This window comes from Procambarus clarkii, chromosome 43, assembly GCF_040958095.1.
Source record: "Procambarus clarkii isolate CNS0578487 chromosome 43, FALCON_Pclarkii_2.0, whole genome shotgun sequence".
In the NCBI taxonomy this organism is placed as follows: domain Eukaryota; kingdom Metazoa; phylum Arthropoda; class Malacostraca; order Decapoda; family Cambaridae; genus Procambarus; species Procambarus clarkii.
Window position 1 is genome coordinate 13,357,308 of NC_091192.1, and position 13,673 is coordinate 13,370,980.

Consider the following 13,673-nt stretch of genomic DNA (forward strand, 5'->3'; position numbering starts at 1 on the left):
AAAGTCCCTGCTAATCTATATAAAGGAGAGTGATCACCTTCCTGTCCTTCCGAGGGATGAGGTCAGATGGTGGGTGGGGGGGGGGGCTTCACCCCACTTGTCGACATGACACATGAGGGTGTGTGGGAGAGTCATAGGCCAGTCAGGATTGTCCCAAATGCCACACTTTAATATATATCAGCATCTATAACGTGTTCCGTTGACTTCAGCTCCCACGTGTTTCATAAACTTCAGCTCCCACGTGTTTCATAAACTTCAGCTCCTTCGTGTTTCATAAACTTCAGCTCCCACGTGTTTCATTAACGTCAGCTCCCACGTGTTTCATAAACTTCAGCTCCCACGTGTTTCATAAACTTCAGCTCCCACGTGTGTCATAAACTTCAGCTCCCACGTGTTTCATAAACTTCAGCTCCCACGTGTTTCATAAACTTCAGCTCCCACGTGTGTCATTAACTTCAGCTCCCACGTGTTTCATAAACTTCAGCTCCCACGTGTGTCATTAACTTCAGCTCCCACGTGTTTCATAAACTTCAGCTCCCATGTGTTTCATAAACTTCAGCTCCCACGTGTTTCATAAACTTCAGCTCCCACGTGTTTCATTAACTTCAGCTCCCTCGTGTGTCATTAACTTCAGCTCCCACGTGTGTCATTAACTTCAGCTCCCACGTGTTTCATTAACTTCAGCTCCCACGTGTGTCATTAACTTCAGCTCCCACGTGTGTCATTAACTTCAGCTCCCACGTGTTTCATAAACTTCAGCTCCCACGTGTTTCATTAACTTCAGCTCCCTCGTGTGTCATTAAGTTCAGCTCCCACGTGTTTCATAAACTTCAGCTCCCACGTGTTTCATAAACTTCAGCTCCCACGTGTTTCATAAACTTCAGCTCCCACGTGTTTCATTAACTTCAGCTCCCACGTGTTTCATAAACTTCAGCTCCCACGTGTGTCATTAACTTCAGCTCCCACGTGTGTCATTAACTTCAGCTCCCACGTGTTTCATAAACTTCAGCTCCCACGTGTTTCATAAACTTCAGCTCCCACGTGTTTCATTAACTTCAGCTCCCTCGTGTGTCATTAACTTCAGCTCCCACGTGTTTCATAAACTTCAGCTCCCACGTGTTTCATAAACTTCAGCTCCCACGTGTTTCATAAACTTCAGCTCCCACGTGTTTCATAAACTTCAGCTCCCTCGTGTTTCATAAACTTCAGCTCCCACGTGTTTCATAAACTTCAGCTCCCACGTGTGTCATTAACTTCAGCTCCCACGTGTTTCATTAACTTCAGCTCCCACGTGTTTCATTAACTTCAGCTCCCACGTGTTTCATAAACTTCAGCTCCCACGTGTTTCATAAACTTCAGCTCCCACGTGTGTCATTAACTTCAGCTCCCACGTGTTTCATTAACTTCAGCTCCCACGTGTTTCATTAACTTCAGCTCCCACGTGTTTCATTAACTTCAGCTTCACGTGTTGAACTTGAACTCCCGTGTGTTTCACTGATTTTGTAACGACGAGGACAATGAAAAAATGGGAGAAATGGAAAAGAAATTGAGAGGAAGAGTGAAGAACAGCATACAAGGAGAAAGGGAATCATGAGCGTGAGAGAGGTGAAGGAGATGGATACAATATCCTTTCCTAGTGCTGTATAGACATAATACCTTGGCGCTCTCTCCATTATACAATTGAGAATAATTTACATGATGTCATCATTCATACCGACTCTAAATCTACGCTCCAGACATTGCTATCCAGTCAGTACAGAGATAATATACAACTCACAGAAATCCAACATATAGGAAAAGAAGCCCACAATCTAGGGCTGTCAATCACCCTAAATTGGATACCAAGTCACATTGGCATAGATGGTAATGAAAAGGCAGACTCACTAGCAAAAACTGCCGCTGCTCTACCTGTTGTACAGGTTCACATACCTCCAAGTTTTTCACTGATTAAAGAGTAAATCAAGAACAAAATACTCCCAACTATCAAAAGTCGCCACAGAGCCAAAGTAGCGGAAGGAAGATCCACTGAGATATGGTACGAACAAGCCACTGGTTACTACTCTTTCAAGTCTGACAAAAAGATATCCAGAGACATTACAGTAGCCATACACAGACTCAGACTTGGTTACAAGTGCTGCTGGGAGGTAATAAACCCAATAGTTAAAGAGTGTCACATCTGTGGAACAGAAGCAGAGGCGCCACTATTGCACTACTTACTGGAATGTGAAGCTACTGAAGCCCTGCGCATCAAACTCTACATTAATCCAACAACAGCAGCTGCATTAGATGCACATTCCACCGCGACTACAATGATTAGAACAGCCATTGAGGAATGGGACTCATTAGTGAATATTCTGCACCTACATCCGCCACCAAGATAATGTTATTAAAACACAACTAAAATAGAAGCGAAAAAGAAACAGGGAAAAAGGAGGAACCCCCACCTCCATTTAAAACTTTGACCCAAATATCAGAGTAACAAGGTTATCACGAATAAACGAACTCAGCTACGGGCTCGCCATAGCCCGTGCTACATGGACATTTCGTTCAGAGTAGCTAAATCTAAAACAACAACAACAGCGCTTTCTCCTGATAATTGCCTTACCTTCCGAAACGCCTTTGCATGTTAGTTCTAGGCTTTATTAAATATTAATTCATTGCGTTGGGGGGGGGACAGGCAGCCACTGTACATATACATGCTATTCATGTATCATGTTTTTTTTTTAAATAAATATTATATTAATGATAATATTTATCATTATTGTTATAATTATTATTATTTGAATCTACAAGCAAACTGACACGTAACTTTTTCCAAAGCAGATTATATTACTTTAGTATTCCCTACCCAAATATATTTTAAGTTTTCTGAAATGTCGCTATTAACAGAAAACGAAAGTTGCTCGGTGCCACAAACGAGCAGTTGACAATGTTAAACAATACCCTTATTTTATTTATGTATTTATTTATATATATGCAAGAAGGTACATTGGGTTTGTGAGAATACATAGCATGGTGTTAACATTCTTGTAAAGTCACTAGTACGCGCAGCGTTTCGGGCAGGTCCTTAATCTAACATATAATTTTAAGTAGGTGAAAAATTCTAGCAAAATTTATAAAGTGATAACAGGTACATTACAAGAAAAATTGAGATGAGAGAGATTAGTAGGTATATTACAGATATTATTATTATTATTAAATATTATTATTATTAACATCTTTATTGACCAAATTAATTACAATTTTGCCAAATCTAAGGATTTCAATTAAGTCTTATTAAAGTGAGGATAATGCTGGTATTCACTGTCACGCAGGACAGAGGGTCATACATAAGACATTAAGTCTAAACTGTAGGCTGAAGCACATATATATCACGGTTACAATCAATGTTTTAATGTATGGATATGTGAAAACAACTTTCTATTGTGCACTGCCACACAAGGGCAGGGATGGGTTCATAAGTGATGCAGCTTAGAAGTAATATAAATAAAAATTTGTTCTTCATTCTTTAAAATGGACAAGCAAATTTTGGGTAAATTGTTAGGATGTCGTCCAGAACACCTGCGTCAATGAAACAGTTACACAGTTGGTGGTACAAGAGGCCAGGAGGTCTAAAGTCCTTTACGGTTTCACATTCAACAATATAGTGTTCTAGTGAATGCATTAAAGGTTCATCACTGAGTTTACAATCTGAATATTCTGGTAGTGCCTCAGCCTCACTAACCTGCCAGGTGTGACTATATCCAAGGCGAATTCACACATGACTACATTGCTTCAGGACGAGGCTTGTCTTGGTCCTAGCATTCTAGGTGGGGAGCGAGGATAGCAATATGGAAAGACCTGATCTCGCAGTGTGCGGGGAAGAGTTGTTCTGCCTCTTTCTCTTGGCAAACGTTGTGAATCTGAGATCAGTATTAGTTCAGAGCAATCAATTTGGAAGGATGTTGGCCTACGATAAGTCTGGAGGGGTAATGTGCAAAGGTTGTGGTGGGTTGCCTAAACATTTTAAAACAAAACAATAATTTCATTGACACTATCTCTGAGCCTTGGGTTATTAAATTTCTAAATCATATATAGCATCTTAGTGGTAATGGGACAGCAGAGCACGATCCTTATCGCTTATTTTTGTGTTTTATCAAGCCTTCCAAAAATTCATCCAGACACTATATACAGTGAGAGCAGGGGGCGCAGCATAATAAGTCTGATGTTTGAGACATCTCTAGGATTGTACCCTGCCTCAGCCTTGAGAATTTTTAAGTCTCTCTTTATGTTGACGAAGAAGTCTGGTTGCGTCACGACCATAAAGTGGGTTCATCAGACCAAGGCATTTGAGTGATTACACATTCAAGCTGCTGAGGTCCATCATTTAGCCTCGTCTGGGTGGGCGCAAATTTAGTATCTTTGTTTTCTCAGGTGAAATTAATAAACCTTGGTTCTGAGTGCTTCTAATACACCACTGGGAATATTGTGAGAGCTGATATGTCGTGTGATATGAATCATGAGACCATCAACAAGCTTATAATGTGCTCAGTGTGATTTAATATAACATCAGTTCATCAATACACCCTGTGGGGTGCCTAATTCAAAGTCTCGCGTTAAACTCTTATGCCCTCTCACAGATGAGAAAATAGTGAGGCTGTATAATGTGACGGAACTCGCATTCCTGGACTCTCCAGGGCTTAATATTTACCATTATGTACAACGGTGGGGTTCTTGTGACTTTATAGTTATCATAGATGACTTCCTACTGGATAAATATACTCTGATTCAGTGAAGTCGGTTTTCATCATTCATTCTGACGAATACACTCAGTGAGTGTCGGTTTGCAATGTCAGAGCCCATACTCCTGTTTAGATGGTACTTAGGGTAACGGTATGGCCCATTGTTCATATATTGACGTAATGGACACTTAGAAAGTACTGTACTATTGAATTTGGTCAAACCGGAAAAGGTTTTGTATTTATGTTGTTCTTAAAACCTAACCAAATATGACCACCATAGGCCTAATATATGCTGTCTGAGCCTAATATAGTTCACATATGTGCTTTCCTAGGTCTAGGAATATTAAAATATTGGTTTTTAGCTTTATTTTTGCCGGACTATTAAATGAATAGTACCAAATTCTACTGATTATATATTACGTAAGTATATGTTCAATGGTCTACATGGTTACAAAAGGTACTACCTAAGCAGGCGGATGGGTTGAATGTCCCGTGCAGACTTAGGAACTAAGAGAGGGGTATATGACTTGTCAGTGTGCAAGATGAGGAGTTGGTAATGCAATGCTGCACATTACAAGAAATATTGATGCCATATCTGGAAGGAGAGCAAAGCTCTGATCACATGGAGAAGACGGTTTGGAGTCATCCTCTCGAATGTTTTGAAATATAAATTAAAGAAGGAAATGTGTCGGAAGGCATTTTGTTGGTGAGGCGGGGAAAATGTAATGCTGAGAGTAAAGGAGTTTATCATTTACGAAGGTTGTTATAAATTTAAGATTTAAGGCTCATAACCAAATGATACCTGGCTCGAATTCTGAACAGGACGAGACTTTTGTGAACGTTTGCTTACACCTGGTGCCTCTATTTACCTTGCAGTAACTAACAACCCGGATGTTAACCGACTGTTGTGGATTGCCCAATAGGCTTCCTATCCCCGACAATAGGAATCCAAAAAGCTAACGCAATATTACAATTGTAATCCTCATCGGAACTGTGATAATACCTTCATTCCGAGCCGAGTTTAGTTTAAATTCAGTGAGGAGCGAGTAGCCTCGTCCTCTTCCCCCTCCATGAGCCCAGAGTCAAGGACCTTCCCTCTGGTGATGTTACTAGATGTTGATTATAATTGTGAGACTGAAGGGGCAAGATTGTTAAATATGTTGGACCAGTCATTGGCCAACTCGGTCACCCTATACTCACCTTGTTGTGCTTGCGGGGGTTGAGTTTTGACTCCTTGGTCTCGCCTCTCAACTGCCAATCAACCTGGGACCTGTCCTCTTACAAATTACGGCTGAATTGGCCGTTTACCTGTATGGCCGAAAATGGACGTAATTTGAAATGAAAAATAATTGAAAAAAAAAATTTGATTTTTTTTCCCAAAACAGTAAGTTATGGGTCCTCTGGTAGGTTAGGCGGGCAGGAAATTCTCATTAGTTTCCAACGTCATGAAAAATGTTAATTGAAAGTTTCCTCTCCTTACCTTTCCGAGTAAGCCAGAGGATTCAAACAGAAAACGGAACAATACATCACTTTCGTGAGCCGATTTCATTTAAAATTACCTCCATTTTTGGCCATAGCGCGCATACGAGCGAAAGGCGACGTTATTTTTAAGAGGACAGGTTGGGGTGAAACGTGTGGTCACACTCTTCCCCGTTATTGTCTCACAGTCTTCCGTCACACGTCAGATAATCCACTTGGCAGATTTGACGTAATTGTTTTGTGTTCTCATAGTCCTGTGGGGATAAACCTCGCCCGTTGTCTTGTAGTATTATGGGGACTAACCTCGACCATTGTCTTAACAGTGTTAACTACTGCACAACACAGGCACGCGACCTGCACCCGATAGATTACTTAACATACATTGACATTTTCGAGACCATAACTTGTGTGGCAAGTTTGGATAATAAAAACAAGGCGATGAAGTCCATTACAAAACTGTGTTATATCTTTGCTCTTTGTTCTACCTTTTATGATCAGATCAGAATATCAAGCGACTCTCCAGTGTGGAGCTCCTCGTTCATTAATGCACTCTACAAACTCTATAGCTCATATATTTCAGATTTTTTTGTTTAAATAGCTGAAGGCTTTTTTATATAGTATTATTAACATATTGCAACCCGTTCTCGCAAATTCGTAAAGTCAATATTGACTTATTAACTACGTGCATAGGTGATATACTAAACATAATAGATACCCTTAAAAAGATTCATAGAAAACACCGATCTTACCTAACCTTGTTAGTATCTTAAGATAAGCATCTTATTGCTTCGTAATTACAATTATTACTTAACCTATACCTATTATAGGTTAGGTAATAATTGTAATTACGAAGCAATAAGATGCTTATCTTAAGATTCTAACAAGGTTAGGTAAGGTCGGTATTTTCTATGAATCTTTTTAAGGGTATCTATTATGTTAAGTATGTCACCTATGCACATATTTAATAAGTCAATATTGACTTATTATATTTGCGAGAACGGGTTGCATATTTAGATCATTTATACATACATTGGAACCATTATGAGGATATCCACGAGAACGTGCGAGTGGATAAAGCAATTGCAAAGTTGCAGGAACCTGACGCCGGCAAGTGTGAAGGGTGAGCGGGTCTTGTACAGACATTCAGTGATGTGGTGTGTGAGGTCATGACCCAGGTAAGAAATGTATATGTTTAGCACTCAGAATGTTCTGTAATATTTATTTTATTTTATTTATTTATATACATGAAGGTACATTGGGGGGGGATAAGAGAGAACATAGAAATGATGTTGATTTTACATTCTTGTAAAGCCACTAGCACGCATAGCGTTTCGGGCAAAGAAAGAATGCATATATATATATATATATATATATATATATATATATATATATATATATATATATATATATATATATATATATATATATATATATATATATATTTATATATATATATATATATATATATATATATATATATATATATATATATATTTATATATATATATATATATATATATATATATATATATATATATATATATATATATATTAAACATGACCGAAAAAGTAAGATTAATAATTCTAACACGAATTTTCTCAATATTTCTTATGTTTCTTTTCACTGTCGATGGTAATTGAAAAATCAATTCTCCAAAATTCATTTTTATTTCTAGTCTGACGCGACACTTGAACGCGTTTCGTAATAACGTATTACATTTTCAAAGACTTTAGTTTACACACACACAACTATAACCTGCAAAGACTAAACAGAGTCCTACTATGCTATAATTTAAACGGCTTTCATTTTATATACCTGTATTTGGGTGAGGTGATATGTTACAACAGTTTTGAATGAGGTGAAAACACAAGACAGAACACGAAACAATGGGTATAATATTGGGTAAGTTTAAAGGGAAGAATATAAGTAACTGCAAAGGGCCTATTGGCCCATATTTCTTGATGCTTCTATATTGGAGCGGAGTCTTGAAGTGGGTAGAATATAGTTGTGCATTAATTGGCTGTTGATTGCTGGTGTTGACATCTTGGTGTGTAGTGCCTCGCAGATATCAAGCCGCCTGCTATCGCTGTATCTATCGATGATTTCTGTGGTTTTTGTTAAGACTTCTCTGGTGATGGTCTGGTTGTGGGAAGAGATTATATGTTCCTTAATGGAGCTGTGTTGCTTATGCATCGTTAATCGCCTGGAAAGAGATGTTGTTGTCTTGCCTATATACTGTGTTCTTTGATGCATACAGTCCCCAAGTGGGCATTTGAAGGCACAGACGACATTGGTCTCTTTCAAAGCGTTCTGCTTTGTGTCTGGAGAGTTTCTCATGGGTAGGTTGGCAGTTTTCTTGGTTTTATAGTAAATCGTCAATTGTATCTTCTGATTTTAGTCTGTAGGGATAACGTTCCTATTAACAATATCTTTCAGGACCCTTTCCTCCGTATTATGAGCTGTGAAAAAGAAGTTCCTGCAAAATAGTCTAATAGGGGGGTACAGGTGTTGTGTTAGTTGTCTCTTCAGAGGTTGCATGGCATTTCACCTTCCTTCTTATGATGTCTTCAACGAAACCATTGGAGAAGCCGTTGTTGACTAGGACCTGCCTTACCCCTACAGAGTTCTTCATCGACTTGCTTCCATCCTGAGCTGTGGCTGAGAGCACGGTCGATATACATATACAGACATATATATATATAATATATATATATATATATATATATATATATATATATATATATATATATATATATATATATATATATGTATATATATAATATATATATGTATAATATATATGTATATATTATATATTTATAATATATATAATATATATATATATAATAATATATATATAATATATATATATATATATATATTATATATATATTATATATATACGTTATGCGTGGTTTCCTCCGAGGCTATGGGTCCCCCTTCTTCCAGCTAGAGGTGGTACTCCCTTCTATTATATATATATATATATATATATATATATATATATATATATATATATATGCAGAATAACCACATATGAAAAATAGAACTTTTTGCAGGAACTTCTATTTTTCATATGTGGTTATTCTGCATACTTGGATCAGTGTTTTTGTGATCATTGTTGCATATATATATATATATATATATATATATATATATATATATATATATATATATATATATATATGTCGTACCTAGTAGCCAGAACTCACTTCTCAGCCTACTATGCAAGGCCCGATTTGCCTAATAAGCCAAGTTTTCCTGAATTAATATATTTTCTCTATTTGTTTTCTTATGAAATGATAAAGCTACCCATTTCATTATGTAAGAGGTCAATTTTTTTTATTGGAGTTAAAATTAACGTAGATATATGACCGAACCTAACCAACCCTACCTAACCTAACCTAACCTATCTTTATAGGTTAGGTTAGGTTAGGTAGCCGAAAAAGTTAGGTTAGGTTAGGTTAGGTAGGTTAGGTAGTCGAAAAACAATTAATTCATGAAAACTTGGCTTATTAGGCAAATCGGGCCTTGCATAGTATGCTCAGAAGTACGTTCTGGCTACTAGGTACGATATATATATATTATATATATAACTGAAAACTCACACCCCAGAAGTGACTCGAACCCATACTCCCAGAAGCAACGCAACTGGTATGTACAAGACGCCTTAATCCACTTGACCATCACGACCGGACATAATGAGGTGATAGCCGAGGCTATTTGAACCACCCCACCGCCGGCACTCGGATAGTAATCTTGGGCATAGCATTTTACCAAATCACCTCATTCTTAGGGGCACACGTGAGGAACACAAATGCGAACAAGCCAGAATGGTCCCCTGGACAATATGCAACTGAAAACTCACACCCCAGAAGTGACTCGAACCCATACTCCCAGAAGCAACGCAACTGGTATGTACAAGACGCCTTAATCCACTTGACCATCACGACCGGACATAATGAGGTGATAGCCGAGGCTATTTGAACCACCCCACCGCCGGCACTCGGATAGTAATCTTGGGCATAGCATTTTACCAAATCACCTCATTCTTAGGGGCACACGTGAGGAACACAAATGCGAACAAGCCAGAATGGTCCCCTGGACAATATGCAACTGAAAACTCACACCCCAGAAGTGACTCGAACCCATACTCCCAGAAGCAACGCAACTGGTATGTACAAGACGCCTTAATCCACTTGACCATCACGACCGACCATCACGACCGGACATTATGTCCGGTCGTGATGGTCAAGTGGATTAAGGCGTCTTGTACATACCAGTTGCGTTGCTTCTGGGAGTATGGTTCGAGTCACTTCTGGGGTGTGAGTTTTCAGTTGCATATTGTCCAGGGGACCATTCTGGCTTGTTCGCATTTGTGTTCCTCACGTGTGCCCCTAAGAATGAGGTGATTTGGTAAAATGCTATGCCCAAGATTACTATCCGAGTGCCGGCGGTGGGGTGGTTCAAATAGCCTCGGCTATCACCTCATTATGTCCGGTCGTGATGGTCAAGTGGATTAAGGCGTCTTGTACATACCAGTTGCGTTGCTTCTGGGAGTATGGGTTCGAGTCACTTCTGGGGTGTGAGTTTTCAGTTGCATATTGTCCAGGGGACCATTCTGGCTTGTTCGCATTTGTGTTCCTCACGTGTGCCCCTAAGAATGAGGTGATTTGGTAAAATGCTATGCCCAAGATTACTATCCGAGTGCCGGCGGTGGGGTGGTTCAAATAGCCTCGGCTATCACCTCATTATGTCCGGTCGTGATGGTCAAGTGGATTAAGGCGTCTTGTACATACCAGTTGCGTTGCTTCTGGGAGTATGGGTTCGAGTCACTTCTGGGGTGTGAGTTTTCAGTTGCATATTGTCCAGGGGACCATTCTGGCTTGTTCGCATATATATATATATAGTATATATATATATATATATATATATATATATATATATATATGTCGTACCTAATAGCCAGAACGCACTTCTCAGCCTACTATTCAAGGCCCGATTTGCCTAATAAGCCAAGTTTTCATGAATTAATGTTTTTTTCGTCTACCTAACCTACCTAACCTAACCTAACCTAGCTTTTTTTGGCTACCTAACCTAACCTTACCTATAAATATAGGTTAGGTTAGGTTAGGTAGGGTTGGTTAGGTTCGGTCATATATCTACGTTAATTTTAACTCCAATAAAAAAAAATTGACCTCATACATAGAGAAAAGGGTTGCTTTATCATTTCATAAGAAAAATATTATAGTAAATATATTAATTCAGGAAAACTTGGCTTATTAGGCAAATCGGGCCTTGAATAGTAGGCTGAGAAGTGAGTTCTGGCTACTAGGTACGACATATATATATATATATATATATATATATATATATATATATATATATATATATATATATATATATATATATATAATATATATGTCGTACCTAGTAGCCAGAACGCACTTCTCGGCCAACTATGCAAGGCCCGATTTGCCTAATAAGCCAAGTTTTCATGAATTACTTGTTTTTCGACAACCTAACCTAACCTAACCTAACGTTAATTTTAACTCCAATATAAAAAAATTGACCTCATACACATACATGTTGAACAACAGTCTCAAGAAGTGCAGAGCCAGAATCTGCACTTGTAAATGTAAATTCCATTTAACGTTTTAAAAATTGTTGAAGATATAAGCTTTCAAAACTCATAATCCAACAATAGTATATATGGAAACTCACTTTTTTAAAGTGGAAGTTTCTAAGTAGATTTAGAGAGGCGCGTCACTGATAGGTCTCAAACATCAGTAGCCATTATCCCCGCCTTACGGGAGAGTTGTTTAAAACCTATAAACGCCACAACATATTGAGAAATTGGAGTTATTATGCCGATTATAGAAATACTTGTATTTAATATCCACTGAGGAAGTAACAGGGGTGTCAACAAATTATTCACCCCATAATGAGCGTTAATACATTCATAATAATTGGAGCTTGCTTAAAGCGGTTCACGGTAATTAATAAATTAATAAATTAATAACTAAAATAAAACAAGTACAGAGAGTTGCAACAAGATTAGTATCAGAGCTAGGAAAGTTAATAAGCTATAATGATAGGCTGAGGGAACTGGGCCTTTCAAGAATGGAGAACAAGAGAGACATAATCGCAACATACAAGATACTGAGAGGAATAGACAAGGTGGACAAAGACAGCCTCTTTAAATTTAGATAAAGCAGAGTGAGAAGATTCAAGTGGAAGATGAAAATACATATGAGTCGAAGAAATGTAAGGAAATGCTGGTACTGTGTATGGGTGGTCAACAAGTGGAACGCGCTCAGAGGAAGTTTTGGAACTCCCAGGTACATATATTGTTACATATGCCCCTGTTACTTAGCAGTACTTAGGTACTGCTAAGTAACACGGGCGTCACGGCGAAAGAAACTCTGCCCATTTGTTTTCGCCTCTACCGGGGATCGAACCCAGAACCTCAGGACTACGAATCCGAAGCGCTGTCCACTCAGCTGTCAGGCCCCTTATACAGAATCTCTAAACACTTTCACATAGAGTGGAATACAGAACTGAATATAAGTTTGTACAACTCGTCATATGTATATTTATAAGGAAGACTGTCTTCCTTATAGTTCCTTCCTCCTTATAGACTATCTGAAAGACCTGTCTTTCAGTCGGCTACAGAAAATAATATGGTATTTAATGAAGATAAGTTCCAGTTCCTACGCTACGGAAAAAATTAATATATAAAAAGGGAAACCACGTACAAAACTCAGTCAAATCATAACATAGAACAAAAGGCAATGTAAAGGACCTGGGTGTACTCATGTCGGAAGACCTTACCTTTAAAGAACACAATAAAGTAGCCGTCACAACTGCAAGAAAAATGACAGGTTGGATAACAAGAACCTTTCATACTAGAGATGCTATACCGATGATGATACTTTTCAAGACGCTTGTGCTCTCTAGAGTGGAGTACTGCTGCACAATGACAGCCTCTTTCAAAGCTGGAGAAGTTGCTGACCTGGAGAGCGTGCAGAGATCCTTTACTGCTAGAATCCACTCAGTAAAACATCTAAACTTTTGGGACCGACTAAAAGGCCTAAATCTGTATTCTTTTGAGCGCAGGCGGGAGAGATACATAATAATTTACAAGTAGAAAACAGTAGAGGGACCGGTCCCAAACCTGAACACAGAGATAACACCACATGAGACCAGGAGGCATGGCAGGATGTGCAGAATACCCCCGTTGAAAAGCAGAGGTGCAACAGGTACTTTGAGAGAGAACTATCAACATCAGAGGCCCGAGACTGTTCAACACGCTTCCACTACACATAAGGGGCATAACTGGCCGACCCCTCACAGTGTTCAAAAGAGAACTTGTAAACGCCTCCAAAAGGATACCTGATCAACTAGGCTGTGATTCTAATCACGCTACGAGCTGCCGCGTCCAACAGTCTGGTTGACCACTCCTAGCAGCG